This window comes from Coregonus lavaretus (assembly GCF_964263955.1).
Source record: "Coregonus lavaretus genome assembly, chromosome: 5".
NCBI lineage: Eukaryota > Metazoa > Chordata > Actinopteri > Salmoniformes > Salmonidae > Coregonus > Coregonus lavaretus.
The window spans coordinates 32,301,080-32,316,674 of record NC_139992.1 but is presented as its reverse complement, the minus strand read 5'-3'; the positions used below and the strand labels follow the sequence as shown (position 1 = coordinate 32,316,674).

Sequence of the window (15,595 nt, the reverse complement as noted above, 5' to 3'; positions counted from 1 at the left end):
AAACTACAAGTGTGCAGTTAAAATTGGCAATAAACACACAGAATTCTTTCCTCAGGGCTATGGGGTGAGACAGGGATGCAGCTTGAGCCTCACCCTCCAACATACAGTAGAAGTCGGAAGTTTACATATACTTAGGTTGGAGTTATTAAAACTCGTTTATCAACCACTCCACAAATTTCTTGTTAACAAACTATGGTTTGGCAAGTCGGTTAGGACCTCTGCTTTGTGCATGACACACGTAATTTTTCCAACAATTGTTTACAGACAGATTATTTCACTTATAATTCACTGTATCACAATTCCAGTGGGTCAGAAGTTTACATACACTAAATTGACTGTGCCTTTAAACAGCTTGGAAAATTCCAGAAAATGATGTCATGGCTTTAGAAGCTTCTGATTGACTCAAATTATGTCAATTAATTAATTAATTAGCCTATTGGAGGTGTACCTGTGGATGTATTTCAAGGCCTACCTTCAAACTCAGTGCCTCTTTGCTTGACATCATGGGAAAATCAAAAGAAATCAGCCAAAATATTGTAGACCTCCACAAGTCTGGTTCATCCTTGGGAGCAATTTCCAAATGCCTGAAGGTACCACGTTCATCTGTACAAACAATAGTACGCAAGTATAAACACCATGGGACCACGTCTCCTAGAGATGAACGTACTTTGGTGCGAAAAGTGCAAATCAATCCCAGAACAACAGCAAAGGACCTTGTGAAGATGCTGAAGGAAACAGGTACAAAAGTATCTATATCCATAGTAAAACGAGTCCTATATCGACATAACCTGAAAGGCCGCTCAGCAAGGAAGAAGCCACTGCTCCAAAACCGCCATAAAAAAAGCCAGACTACGGTTTGCAACTGCACATGGGGACAAAGATCGTAATTTTTGGAGAAATGTCCACTGGTCTAATGAAAAAAAATTTGAACTGTTTGGCCATAATTTTTTGGAGGAAAAAGGGGAAGGCTTGCAAGCCGAAGAACACCATCCCAACCGTGAAGCACGGGCGTGGTAGCATAATGCTGTGGGGGTGCTTTGCTGCAGGAGGGACTGGTGCACTTCACAAAATAGATGGCATCATGAGGAAGGAAAATTATGTGGATATATTGAAGCAACATCTCAAGACATCAGTCAGGAAGTTAAAGCTTGGTCGCAAATGGGTGTTCCAAATGGACAATGACCCCAAGCATACTTCCAAAGTTGTGGCAAAATGGCTTAAGGACAACAAAGTCAAGGTATTGGAGTGGCCATCACAAAGCCCTGACCTCAATCCTATAGAAAATTTGTGGGCAGAACTGAAAAAGCGTGTGCGAGCAAGGAGGCCTACAAACGTAAAACGTGACTCAGTTACACAAGCTCTGTCAGGAGGAATGGGCCAACATTCACCCAACTTATTGTGGAAGGCTACCCGAAACGTTTGACCCAAGTTAAACAATTTAAAGGCAATGCTACCAAATAATAATTGAGTGTATGTAAACTTCTGTCCCACTGGGAATGTGATGAAAGAAATAAAAGCTGAAAGAAATCATTCTCTCTACTACTATTCTGACATTTCACATTCTTAAAATAAAGTGGTGATCCTAACTGACCTAAGACAGGGAATTGTTACTAGGATTAAATGTCAGGAATTGTGAAAAACTGAGTTTAAATGTATTTGGCTAAGGTGTATGTAAACTTCCGACTTCAACTGTATATATCAATGAATTGGCAAGGGCACTAGAACAGTCTGCAGCACCCGGCCTCACCCTACTGGACTCAGAAATCAAATGTCTACTGTTTGCAGATGATCTGGTGCTTCTGTCCCCAACCAAGGAGGGCCTACAGCAGCACCTAGATCTTCTGCGCAGATTCTGTCAGACTTGGGCCCTGACAGTGAATCACAGTAAGACAAAAATAATGGTATTCCAAAAAAGGTCCAGTAGCCAAGACAACAAATACAAATTCTATCTAGACACTGTTGCCCTAGAGCACACAAAGAATTACACCTACCTCGGCCTTTACATCAACACCACAGGTAACTTCTACAAGGCTGTGAATGATCTAAGAGACTAGGCAAGAAGGGCCTTCTATGCCATCAAAAGGAACATAAAACTCAACATCCCAATTAGGATCTGGCTAAAAATACTTCAGATATCGAACCCATTGTCCTCTTTGGTTGTGAGGTCTGCGGTCCACTCACCAGCCAATAATTCATAAAATGGGACAAACACCTAATTGAGACTCTGCATGCAGAATTCTGCAAAAATATACTTTGTGTATAATGCAAAACCTCAAACAATGCATGCAGAGCAAAATTAGGACTATACCAGCTAGTTATCAAAATCCAGAAAATTCTACAACCACCTAAAAGGAAGTTATGCTCACACATTCCACCACAAAGCCCTCACCTACAGAGTGATTAACCTAGAGAAGAGTCCCCTCAGCCAGCTGGTTCTGGGGCTCTGTTCACAAACACAAACAGACTCCACAGAGCCCCAGGACAGAAACACATTTAGACCCAACTAAATTATGAGAAAGCAAAAACATAACTATTTGACACACCGGAAAGAATCAACCAAAAAACAGAGCAAATTGGAATTCTATCTGGCCCTAAACTCTCATACACAGTGGCAGAATACTTGACCACTGTGACTGACCCTAAATTAAGAAAATCCTTGACTATGTACAAACTCAGTGAACATAGCCTTGCTATTGAGAGAGGCCGCCATAGACAGACCTGGCTCTCGAGAGATGGCAGGCTATGTGCCCACTGCCCACAAAATGAGGTGGAAACTGAGCTACACTTCCTAACCTCCTGACAAATGTATGACCACAATAGAGACACATACTGTATTTCCCACAAAGAATTTGTGGCAAAATAAAGTGTGCAGTCACAGCAGCAAGATTTGTGGCCCGTTGCCATGAGAAAAGGGCAACCTGGGAGCACAAATATTGTAAATACAACCTATATTTATCTCTTTATTTTCCCTTTCATACTTCAACTACTTGCACATTGTTACAACACTGTACTGTACATAGCCAATAATATAACATTTGAAATGTCTATATTCTTTTAAAACTTTTGTGAGTGTAATGTTTACTAATGTTTCCTTTGTTTATTTCCCTTTTGTTTATTGCCTATTCCATTTGCTTTGGCAATGTAAACATATGTTTCCCATGTCAATAAAGCCATTTGAATTGAGAGAGAGAGAGAGAGAGAGAGAGAGAGAGAGAGAGAGAGAGAGAGAGAGAGAGAGAGAGAGAGAGAGAGAGAGAGAGAGAGAGAGAGAGAGAGAGAGAGAGAGAGAGAGAGAGAGAGAGAGAGAGAGAGAGAGAGAGAGAGAGAGAGAGAGAGAGAGAGAGAGAGATGTTCAAGTGCACAATTACATTATGTAAACTGAAATACAGTAACAATACAAATCAATGTTGAAATGCCAACAACACTTACAGAAAAAGAAAAATTCACAAGGCTCCCTCATTCAATGCATCAATTCAATGGTGATGAATGGATAAGCACTTCTACAATCCAGAGCATTTCACACAAAACTCTGGCAACGCCTGAATAGATCCATATATATTTTTAATGGTTTATTAATTAATCAAGGCTTAAGAGGAGAGGCCAAACAAGGCATTGGACACATTGAGGGTCTCCTGAGGTTAAAAAAGAAGCCTCTACATGGAAGTCAAGCTTCCAAAAGGGAAGGGGGCTTGTAATTAGGCTCTAGCAGTGCTAGCAGGTGGGTCCAAGTTTGCCTTCAGGTCTGTGGGCCAAAGCCACAAAATGATTGTGTGGTTTCTGATGCAAGGGCATTGCCACAGAGGGTAACTGCAGTAACTATAGACCCGCCACAGCAATTCAGACACACAATGTCAACTAAGGTGACTGGATGGGAAGATAATGAGACAGAACAGAAGTGAGCCACAGCTGGTAGTTAATACATCAAAAGCAACAGAGACCGGAATGGGAATCCCACATTTCTCAAATATTCCATAGACTGTCAACAGGACATATCCATCCATACATTTCAAAACAGCTTCTGTATTCAACAGATGCCAAACCACAAATCCAAGGGGAATAGTAGTCCACAATCCAGACTAAACTATAAAAGAAAACCTGATCACTGGAAAGTAAAAGTTGTCTGGCTCAAGTCGATCACAGCTCCTTGTGTTTTCGTATAATTTACCAGCAGTACTCATTGATAACCACCCAACACTAACACTAAGAGCATCATCCATCTTCTCGGCTGTAAAGCTTGGAGACCACTAATTGAGCTCCCGCCACTGGCCAGGGACCAAGTACCCATAAATAAGTGGCATGCTTTATTTTTCATTGCTCCACTAAAGAGGGACATCCTTGATCCTCTGTTAAGGCAGATTGGCAGAGGTAGGTAGGGCATCGGGAAAAATGAATTCACCAACCGTCATTAATAATCGCCACAGGACAGGATAGAATAGTTTTAATGGATATTGCTGCAGCAGCCATTGTTAGTGAGAGCAATACGTATTGTATTAGTATCTGGTTAGGGGGTAGAAGGGAAATTAGAAAGGGAAAGAAATCACTGTGTAACAAATTCATTTTAATTGCAAAAAAATACAATAAAAAGCAACAAAAGCTCAAAATCCAAAGCAAAGCTGCCATGCAAATCATGAGGTAGATTGGGTAGATTAGATTCTTATACTGCCTATGATCCCCACCTAGTGAACATTACACATCACAGCACCCATTGTCACAACACTTGAATATCACCATGTAACTTCCCCAGAACACAGAAGGTTGAGGAATGCTACTAAATAGATAAGATGATTCTTCATCATGATGGTCAAATATGAGATCAGCCATTTTATGACAGCAGGGTTAGAGAATGGTCTTTAGAATGGTAGTCTTGGTGGGATGGGCTGCTTGTGGGTGATAAACACCGCAATCTTAGCCATTTAAAGATGAACAGTCCCGTAACGTATGAGCCTCATCTCCACCGTGAGCAAGAAGTCCCGGGGTTCCGTCACAATACTTTGCAGTGAGATCACTCCACTGTGGGCCTGTCTCTGGGCACTGAAGAAGCTGCCTTGGTCTCCTGCAACGATGTATAGCTGGATGTCGTCCCCTGGGACTGAGTTGGAGGGCCCCATGCAGAAGACATCGGCCGGCACGGAGATGTTGGTGGGGAAAGTGATGTTGTAGAAAGATATTCTTAAGGGGAGGGATAAACACAAGGGGTCCCATATGAACTCGCAGGCGACGCGTTCGCAACGGCTGGAAGGAGAAGGGAACATCGGGAGGGGCAAAGAGAGTCAGAAATTGTGAAATTAAAAAGTTGTGTGACTGTCACAAGGTGCAAAGTGACAATTCTGGTCAGACAAAATTGTCACCAAAGATTGCCACCATACAGTATCTCAACAGATGCCAGCCACCTCTTAAGAAAATGATGAGTTATAAAAGAGCAATGATAATTGATCAGAGAAAGAGCGTATAAAACATACTAATTTCACACAGACACAGCAGGCCAGACAGTAAAGGAAAGTAAACACTGTTCTCAGTTCAGTTCTAGTTCTCACCCCTCTGCTGTCTGGCGGATGTTGTGTGGACACTCGAAGGACAGACATCTGAACCCTCCCTGTACGTTGAAGCAGCTCTCTGTCACCGCGCAGCTGTGGGATCCGGCCACACACTCATTAATATCTGAACAGAGAGAGAACGAAAAATGTTATCAGTGTGTTTCACATACAATATTGCACATACACAGTCATGCACATCTAAACGCATCTGTATTAAATGACATCTAAACACATTTGCACATACTTGCACATAATGGACACACTCACAAAAACACAAAATACATTATTTCCAATGTGTTTATCTAAACAATAATGTTTAGATACCACATGTTTTTATAAGAGTGTGTTTATCTACAACCTAAAAGCATTATTTGGCTGTCTCCATAGAATAACCCTTTGAATAACCCTTTTTGGTTCCAGTTAGAACCCTTTCCACAGATTGTTCTACATGGAACCAAAAATGGTTCTCCTATGGGGATAGCCGAATTACCCTTTTTTTCTAAGAGTGAGGGAGAATGAGGGACAAGGGAGGTATGGAGGAGAGGAGGAATGGAGGGATGGTGAAATGTTTTCCCTGACCTTGGCAGGCTCGTCCGTTGGGGGCGAGGTACAGCGGAAGCTTCCTGGGGTGTTGGAACAGTGGTAGGAACACACGTGACCCCCAGTTGGCAATGTCTGATAATGATGAGAGAGAGAGAGGAGATTGTACCCAAACAACTGAAAAAGTGTAGCTGCCTCGAATATGAAGGCAACTGAATGCAGGTTGGAAGGTGTGACATTCCCTCCATCTCAGCCTAATACCAGGCTTGCTGTCCTAAAAGCATGCTGTCTTAAAATTCCAGTTACTTTAAATACTTACATCCTATATACTGGTATCTTAGTAAATTCTTCCAATACTGCCAATATTTACTCTTACCTTCACATTCATTTACCTACCTTCACAAGTGATCCCATTGATGTCACTGAGCTGGTAGCCATGGCGACAGTAGCACTGGTAGGAGCCATAAACATTAGCACACTCCTGACTGCAGGGGTTCATATAACACTCATTCATATCTTGCACAGGTCAAAGGTCACAGGTCATCTGAGTTTGACACTTTATAAAACGTCATTTGTATCAGTGTGAATTGCAAATGTTGGTTGGATTTGTAACTCAAAATATGTGAGACTACTGTAATTCCTGAAAAGGGCTGAATAGAACAAAAGTGAAAAATACTCCAGCTTTTCTCTCCCAGCACCAATAGCACACTGCAGTGTTGGAGTAGCACACATACAGTACTTCAATTCCTTTGACCCGAGCACCCCCAAGCAGACTGAAAGATGGATTCAGAGAGAATTAATTTCTTTGGTGGAGTCATAGCTTCTTACCTTCACAGTTCCTGCCGTCGCTGGCCAGTTTGAAGCCTGTGGTACAGGAACACTGGTAGGACCCCAGGGTGTCTCACACTTGTGGGCACAGAGGCGTCCTGAGTACTGCCTGCACTCGTTAATGTCTAACACATAATAACAAGAGAGATGTGTGGAAGGACGGTTAGCTAGATGGTTATGTGAGGGCTGTAGGTAATGCTTTTCTATCGAAGAAAGGCCTTGTTCTCTGTGTGACCAAGTTTTCACTGTCAATAGTTAATTTTACATAGTCAGGTGTAGGCTTGCATTCATCGGGAGCGTCTGTTGAACAATCCCATACCTACATTTTGTTTTTAGCCTCAACCGTTCTGCCGACGTCACTCAAAAGCACATTAACTCTAGGTCAGGCTTCAAGTGAGGCATACCTTTCTGCAATGTAGTTGGGGGGTGAGGTGAATTATTTCATTGTTAATTAGTGTTATGTCTAGGGTTAGTGGACAAGTAGTTAGGGTTATGGCTATGGTTAGGGTTGAGCCAAGATGTAGAGATGAAGCGAAGGGTAAGGGTTAGGGTTGAGGCTAGGTTTAGGTTTGAGCCGGGATGTGGCCAATGCAACAAGTCTCTGAATGTCCTTGAGTGGCCCAGCCAGAGCCCGGACTTGAACCCGATCGAACATCTCTGGAGAGACCTGAAAATAGCTGTGCAACGACACTCCCCATCCAACCTGACAGAGCTTGAGAGGATCTGCAGAGAAGAATGGGAGAAACTCCCCAAATAAAGGTGTGCCAAGCTTGTAGCGTCATACCCAAGAAGACTGTAATCGCTGTCAAAGGTGCTTCAACAAAGTACTGAGTAAAGGGTTTGAATACTTAAGTAAATGTGATTTTTTAAAATATTATTTGCTAAAATTTCTAAAAACCTGTTGTTGCTTTGTCATTATGGGGTATTGTGTGTAGATTTATGAGGGAAAAAACGATTTAATCAATTTTAGAATACGGCTGTAACGTAACAAAATGTGGAAAAAGTGAAGGGGTCTGAATACATTCTGAATGCACTGTACATACCCCACCAGACATGCCCCTATGGGCTTCTTCACTGTACCCAAACCAAAAACAGATTTAATGCGTCGCTCAGTTATGTATAGAGCCATGTCATCATGGAATGTTCTGACACCAGAGGTTACTCAGGCAAAAAGCAAGTTTAGCTTTAAAAAACAGATTTTATGTTTTGTATACTCAGTGTATAACTCTTATTTTAGTATTACATTTTTTATGTTCTTTTATTTATGTGATGTCGTTGTCTATAACTGTTGTTGTCATGTATTTTTACGTTTTATGTGGACCCCAGGAAGAGTAGCTGCTGCATGTGCAGTAGCTAATGGGGATCCTAATAAACTAAACTAAACATTGTCTCATTTGAAGACCTAGAGTTAGTGTGCTTTTGAGTGACATCTGCAGAACGGTTGAGGCTAGAAACACAATACAGGTATAAGATTGTTCAACAGACGCTCCCGATGAAGGCAAGCCTACATCTCACCATGTGAAATTAACTCTTCACTGTGAAAACTTGGTCCCACAGTGAACAAGGCCTTTCTTCGATAGAAAAGTATTACCTACAGCCCTCAGATAACCATGACGCACTAGTCGTGACCTTACAGGGATGCCCTGTGTTGAGGTTCAGCTTACTGTGGCAACAGGAAACGGCTTAATTCATCCTCAACATGGTGCTTCTTTCTTTCCATGCAGTTACACAAAAACACTGTCTTCCATCCTCTGTAGAATGGTTAATTCTTTATTTAAAGACTCGAAACTCAGGGCATTGTTAAAGAGTGTCCCCAAGAGGCAGTACATTGAAGTACTGCTTCCTGCGATTACAGGAAGTGACTTAATTGGGGGTCATAGGGGTGGTTTTGAAAGGTTAAAAAGGTTGAATCTTTCCAAATTTTACAGATTTGTGACTGGAGACCATCATGACCCGACATATGAAATTTGAAGTCAATCGACCCAAAGCATTTTATGACCTCCATTGGACACAATGATCTTGCAGTTCTAGAAGCTAAGAGCCTTGTTAGAATGAATTCTGAAGAGGATATTGGTCCAATCTTTTTAGATTGACTGTCTGTGTCTGTCTTTTTTCCTGTCTGTCTGTGTGTCTGTGTGTCTTTCTGCCTACCTGCGTCTGTCTGTTTGTTTGCCGGTCTGTCTGTCTGCATGTCTGTCTGCATGTCTGTCTGAATGTCTGGGTTTTTCACCAATTTACCCATTGCAGCTGTATCACCAATTTCTTTGCCTTGAATGCAATGTATTGACTTATGCGTCAATGTCCTTGTTAAGGAGGGAGGGAGGGGGAGAGAGAGGAAGGAGGGGAGAGATAGAAGAGAGGGGAGAGGGAGAGAGGTTAGAGGTGGTGAAAGAAGGGGGAGGGAGAGAGAAGAGAAAGGGGGATAAAGATGAGGTTGAAAGAAAGAGACAGAGGGGGCAAAGAGAAGGAGAGAGAAGGAGGGAGGGAGAGAGAGAAGAAAGACAGGGAGAAGGGGGATTAGAGGAGAGCGAGAGAGAGCAAGAGAGAGAGAGATGTCTGTCTGTCTGTGAGTCTCATCTTTTCATATTTTCCCACTGACTGGAATGTATTGGCATAAGCTTCAATCGGTTGACATTCATCTTTTCCCCACTGACTGCGATGTTTTGACAGCCATGCATTGACATTAGCATAAACCCTTTGACACTCATATTTTGCCATTGAATGCAATGTATTGACATAAGCTTCAATTGGTTGACACTTATCTTTTCCCATTGACTGTAATGTACTGACATAAGCATCAACCTTGTGACACATCATTTACATTGAATGCAATGTATTAACATAAGCATCAATTGGTTGACACTCATCTTTTCCCATTGACTGCGATTTATTGGCATAAGTATCAATTGGTTGAGGCATAACATCTTGCAAAAACGTGACAGGATGACATTTTCCTATTATATCATGTCCTGGTACATGTGCATTAGTGATGTGTGGGTTGACTCATAACCAACAGTCCCCGTGGTTATATCTGCGGGGCGGGTGGGATTAGGGTCATGAAATATTGTGTGGATGAAGAGCAGGTGGGTGGCGGGCGGGTTGAATAAAGAGAAAGCAATACCTTAAAAAATCCATAAATGTATAATTCTTGTGCAATTTCTATGTATAGGCTACATTGAGGTTTTTCTTTCATTAATTTAGGCAATCTGGCATTAGTGCGTAAGCCTAATATTTAGAGGGCCTATAACTGTATGCTCGCTAAATAGCCTACACGTCAATCATCGAATGCTTTTGGGAACAGGCAGAAAAAGTTCATGTCAATCCACGGAGGAAAAAAGGACAACGTCGGAGTTTAATTCAATAAGAGAAAAGCTGCGAAATGAATAGTTGAAAATATAGAGGGAGGGCCAGAAAAGTAAAGTTTTGGAAAGATTTGGTGAAGTGGTAAAAGAGGATGATAGCAGTTCCTATGTTATGTGATGATTGTGAGGCGCTATACAAATTCGACAGTCACAAGACTTCAAACACGCCTATGGCGTTAAATGGAAACTGAAATCTGGAAACTGACTGTAGGTCTATAACCTCTCACATAGCCTTAATATTATCTCCTGCAGAATTAAGCATTTCCTGCAGGAAAATTATACACTACAGGACCAAAATTATGTGGACACCTGCTTGTCGAAGATCTCATTCCAAAATCATGGGCAGTAAAATGGAGTTGGTCACCCCTTTGCTTCTATAACAGCCTCCACTCTTCTAGTAAGGCTTTCCACTAGATGTTGGAACATTGCTGCGGGGACTTGCTTCCATTCAGCGATTAGGCCTGGCTCGCAGTCAGCCTTCCAATTCATCCCAAAGGTGTTCGATGGGGTTGAAGTCAGGGCTCTGTAGAGGCCAGTCAAGTTATTCCACACCGATCTCGACAAACCATTTCTGTATGGACCTCGCTTTGTGCACGGGGGCATTGTCATGCTGAAACAGGAAAGGGCCTTCCCCAAACTGCTACCACAAAGTTGGAAGCACAGAATCGTCTAGAATGTCATTGTATGCTGTAGCGTTAAGACTTCCCTTCACTGGAACTAAGGGACCTAGCCCTTAGGGGCAGGTAGCTTTTTTCTGGCATCCGCCAACCCAGATTTGTCCATTGGACTGCCAGATGTTGAAGCGTGATTCATCACTCCAGAGAACGTGTTTCCACTGCTCCAGAATCCAATGGCGTCGATCTTTACACCACTCCAGACTAACGCTTGGCTTTGCGCATGGTGATCTTAGGCTTGTGTGCAGCTGCTCGGCCATGGAAATCCATTTCATGAAGCTCCCGACTAACAGTTCTTGTGCTGACGTTGCTTCCAGAGGCAGATTGGAACTCGGTAGTGAGCGTTGCAACCGAGGACAGATTATTTTTACACGCTATGCTCTTGAGCACTCGGCGGTCCCGTTCTGCGAGCTTGTGTGGCCTACCACTTTGCGGCTGAGCCGCTGTTGCTCTTAGACGTTTCCACTTCACAATAACAGCACTTACAGTTGACCGGGGCAGCTCGAACTGACTTGTTGGAAAGGTGGCATGTTGAAAGTCACTGAGCTCTTTAGTAAGGCCATTCTACTGCCAATGTGTGTCTATGGAGATTGCATGGCTGTGTGCTCGACTTTATACACCTGTCAGCAACGGGTGTGGCTGAAATAGCCAAATCCAGTCATTTGAAGGGGTGTCCACATACTTTTGTATATACAGTGTACACCAAAATATAGGCAAACCTTTGAGTGGAGAAATATGATTTATTTATTTCAGCATCTTGAGAGAATGTGAATGCGCAGTTAGATACCTTCTGTAGAAGTGCTATCTTTATCAGCATCATAAAAGCGGATAGTATTTCAACCATATAAAATATACATCTAAGCCGAACTGAAATCTTATCAGATAAAACATTTTTAGTAGTTTTCACAGTTTTCTATTTCCTTACAACCGGTCAAACACATTTTTTGACATTTTTAACAGACATTTTTTGTTATTGCATTTTCTCCCGGTCCCTAAATGTCTTTGCTCCACGAAAGAAACAGAGATGACAGAGAAAACTTTACCGATGTCAATTACATTGAAGCATTCATTCTATCGATTTATGACATTATTCTGGTGAGCAAGGGTTTATATAGTCTTCTAGGGCAACATATAATGACAGAAGGGAAGCTGCATGTATCTAATTATAGAGAAGTATACTAACAAATAGCCTACCAAAATATTGGAAATTGTACGCAAAAAAATATCTAAATCAGTTAACAATAAAATACTGCACCCTAGGCCTCAGATTTTCACTTCATCACATTTAGTCGGGCAGTTGAGGAAGGGTTATTAGCAATTGCGGGCGGGTGCGGGTGAACAAACAGCTGACCACTAATGTGCATGTCTGATTGCTTGAGTGTATTCTAGCCTATGATGAGTCACATGTTCTATATGTTATGGGATGTACCATTTTTGCATAGGTCTACATACTCACCCTCACAGTTGTGTTGGTCTGGTTTGAGTTTGTAGCCATCGAAGCAAGCACATGTGCCTTTGCCCACACACAGATGTGAACACTTGGTGGATCCTACTAAACACACACACAACCACACACACGTACATGTTAGTTCAGTTGTTATGTCATCAGTTATCACACATTACTAAACTAACAACTCTACTCTCCAATCCTGAAAAGACCCTCCTGCCCTGACTGAGATAACTGAATATCAACACCCGGATACACTCCAACTACTACACCTGCCATATAGAAAATGTTCTGACTTTCTGTTTCCTAGCCTGGTACGGGGAGCTGTCAGTCTCTAACAAGGGCATCCTCAGTAGATGATGATATGATCCTGGGGTCCAAGCTCTGCAGGCTGCAGTGCAAGGGGCACATTCACTACTCTCTTGAACGGCTAACTCCGCCCTCTCGCGGCACAGGCCTGAGACGTGAAACAAACTATCACAGCTCAGAGTCGGCTCAAGTAGGCAATAGAGACGCTGCTGACAGTGTGTTTACGAGATACTCGACAAAAGGCAATATTGCCATGTCTACAGACATCCCCCATACAAATCAAAACCGACTCTCGGAGAATGAGGACTCAACTGGTAAAGAGTCGCTTATAGATATGTCAGACAGTCAGGTAGCTATTGTCTTCTATTGCAGTAACGTTGAAGGGCTCAGGCTAGTATTACTTAGCCAGCTAGAAGGATGAACTAAGAAGCTAACGTTAAACAAAGCCTACCTCAGCAGGAACAAAAAATAGGCTACTAAGTTCTCATAATAACTTTGCTTTACAGAGAGTAGGCTCCTGAGACAGACACTGATGTGGCGCTCAGTGGTGAGGCTAATGCAGGCTGCAATGCATGCAGGAGGAAACAGAGGAGACAGAGAAAGAGATGAAGCAAGCAGTTAGAGAGGTTAGTAAAGTAGTTGCAAACTTGAGGTCGGGCAACGGGGCCCCATGTGGGGTCCCCTGAGAAAATCTGTACTAATCTTATCAAAAAAGTTAGAAACTTAAACAAAATAAGATATGTTTCAATATGAACATCTCCACATGGCCTATCTTCCTTATAGGCCTACATTAAAATGCAACAAAATGCAAACAATACATTTGTTGTTCATCTTATGTCGATCGCCCACTGGAGTAAAAAAAATTCCATTACTGATATTAATACAGAATCGTAAGTAATATTCAAATAATTAATGCGAATGTGATAATACGATAATCTGTGTGCTCCATTGATGTGTGTTTGTGCGGAGCTTGATTAGTAATGCCTAGGAATACAAACGTGAACGCTATGTAATTTGAGAAAATAGATATCTATGTAAAGAGATGATGATTTTATGCAATTCATCATTACAACTGACTGAACAGTCGCTGAAGCTACATGTCAGTGTGAATCCTTTCTCATATTTCTCCCCTTTCCGGGGTAAAACATTACAATTATATAGTTAATAGGCTATATGTTTGTAGATCGACTGAGGTGAACAAACCTATAGCAGCCAAGGTGATAATGACTGAGGTCATTTTTGCTTGTTTTTTGCTGTTCTCCACATAGCATTTTTAAGTGTTTTCATTGTAAAGAAATGCATTAAACTGTCCATGCAAATGGACAATAAAGTATATCCTATTGTATGCTTGGCAGAACTGTAACAGAAAATAAACAGACACAAATATATATCAATGACTGAATCAGAGGTGCCTGACCTTTGCATGGGCCCTTAGCCGGTGACTTCAGTGGATCACTAGGTGAAGGGTTCACTTCAGTCTGGGCTGTGGAAGAAAACAAACATTTTTAAATGTTCACTTTCAAGATTCAAAAGAAATCGCACTGTTACAGCTAGCCTTAGTACATGGTGTCACAATAAGACGGACTGAACTCTTTTTCTTATTCTTCTATGGTCCGCAAACAATCGTTTAAGTGCATGCCGCCACCTACTGTGCTGGAATGTACGATCAATCATGATCTGCCCAATTCTGTACTAACATGAAAATAAAATTAAAAACCAAATAAATCCCTAACTTCTACCACACCCTCCCCCCTCCCCCAAAACCCCCTCCCTAACCCCATTAAACTTGATCTATATCATGCTGAAACACTCCACCCTTAGGATTGTTCAGCATGTCAACAACCATTTCAACATTAACATCTGTTACCCCCAATATCTCTTTTGCCGTCTCCACAATAACCTTCAACCTGGCCTTTCTGATTTCCACAACCCGAGTCATATTGATAACCTTACCAATAAAAGCTACGAAGTCAACTTTATTCATTATCAAAGTGTCCTTTGACACCGCACAAGATTTCTGAACATGCCAGGACCTTCAGAAGCACCAGCCCCGACATTAGGTCCACTTAAGTAGGTCCACTTACTACAGGTACATCCATGTAAGCTCCATCAGTCCGCACTGTAGTTCTACCAATCTGTTTTATGGCCTCTGCATACGATACATCATGACTGATCCTATATCTCTGAGCCTCTCTTGCCTCTCCCTGTACCTGACATTCACTAAATGCTGCACTGTGTTCTTCCCCACAATTACAGCACTTAACCTTCACATTGCTTCCACATTCACCGTAATCATGTGCCCCTCCACACTTGGCACATCTTTTATTTCCTTTACACTGAGCAGCTACATGTCCCATTCTTTGGCATTTAAAACACTGCAGTACATATGGGACACATTCTCTAACATTGAAACTAAGGAATCCTACCTGTACTTTTCCCAGCAAGACTTTCTCAAACCTCAGCATCACCGATAAGCTTTCACTTCTTTGACCCTCTTTCCCTTTTGGCCTCCCTTCACATTATCTCTGCCTCCCTTCACATTTTCTTTAATATCATCTGTTGACATAGATATTGGGACCCCAGTGATGACTCCCTTCAATCTAGCATACGCACCAGGGACATGGCTTTTAATCTTCTTCCCATTAAGCTTTTCCATTTTCAAAATCTTCTCTTTCTGAGCCTGGCTACCACACAATATTAACAATCTACCATTTCCAATGAACCGAGCTAATTTCACTTCACCTACCTCTTTCTCTACGGCATTAGTTAGTCGGAGAGTTTGTAATTGAGGCCCTGGTATCTCATCAAACACTATCACCACTTTCCACTCCAACACATTACTCTTGCTTCCTACCTTGGCCCTCTTTATGCTTTCTTTACTAGACGCGCCACTGCTTTCTG

The 15,595-nt window shown here is 42.1% G+C and overlaps 1 pseudogene across 1 annotated transcript in view; it reads right to left on the bottom strand.

Moving 5' to 3' along the window:
• Positions 1 to 15,595, bottom strand: part of LOC311129232 (EGF-containing fibulin-like extracellular matrix protein 2) — a 60,417-nt pseudogene that overhangs the window by 39,271 nt on the left and 5,551 nt on the right. The window contains exons 3-7 of the transcript in view: positions 6,903 to 7,027; positions 6,471 to 6,590; positions 6,114 to 6,209; positions 5,535 to 5,658; positions 4,945 to 5,232 (exon numbers count right to left, since the gene is read on the bottom strand). The product of the transcript in view is annotated as an EGF-containing fibulin-like extracellular matrix protein 2 (transcript). The remainder of the gene's footprint in view (positions 1 to 4,944; positions 5,233 to 5,534; positions 5,659 to 6,113; positions 6,210 to 6,470; positions 6,591 to 6,902; positions 7,028 to 15,595) is intronic.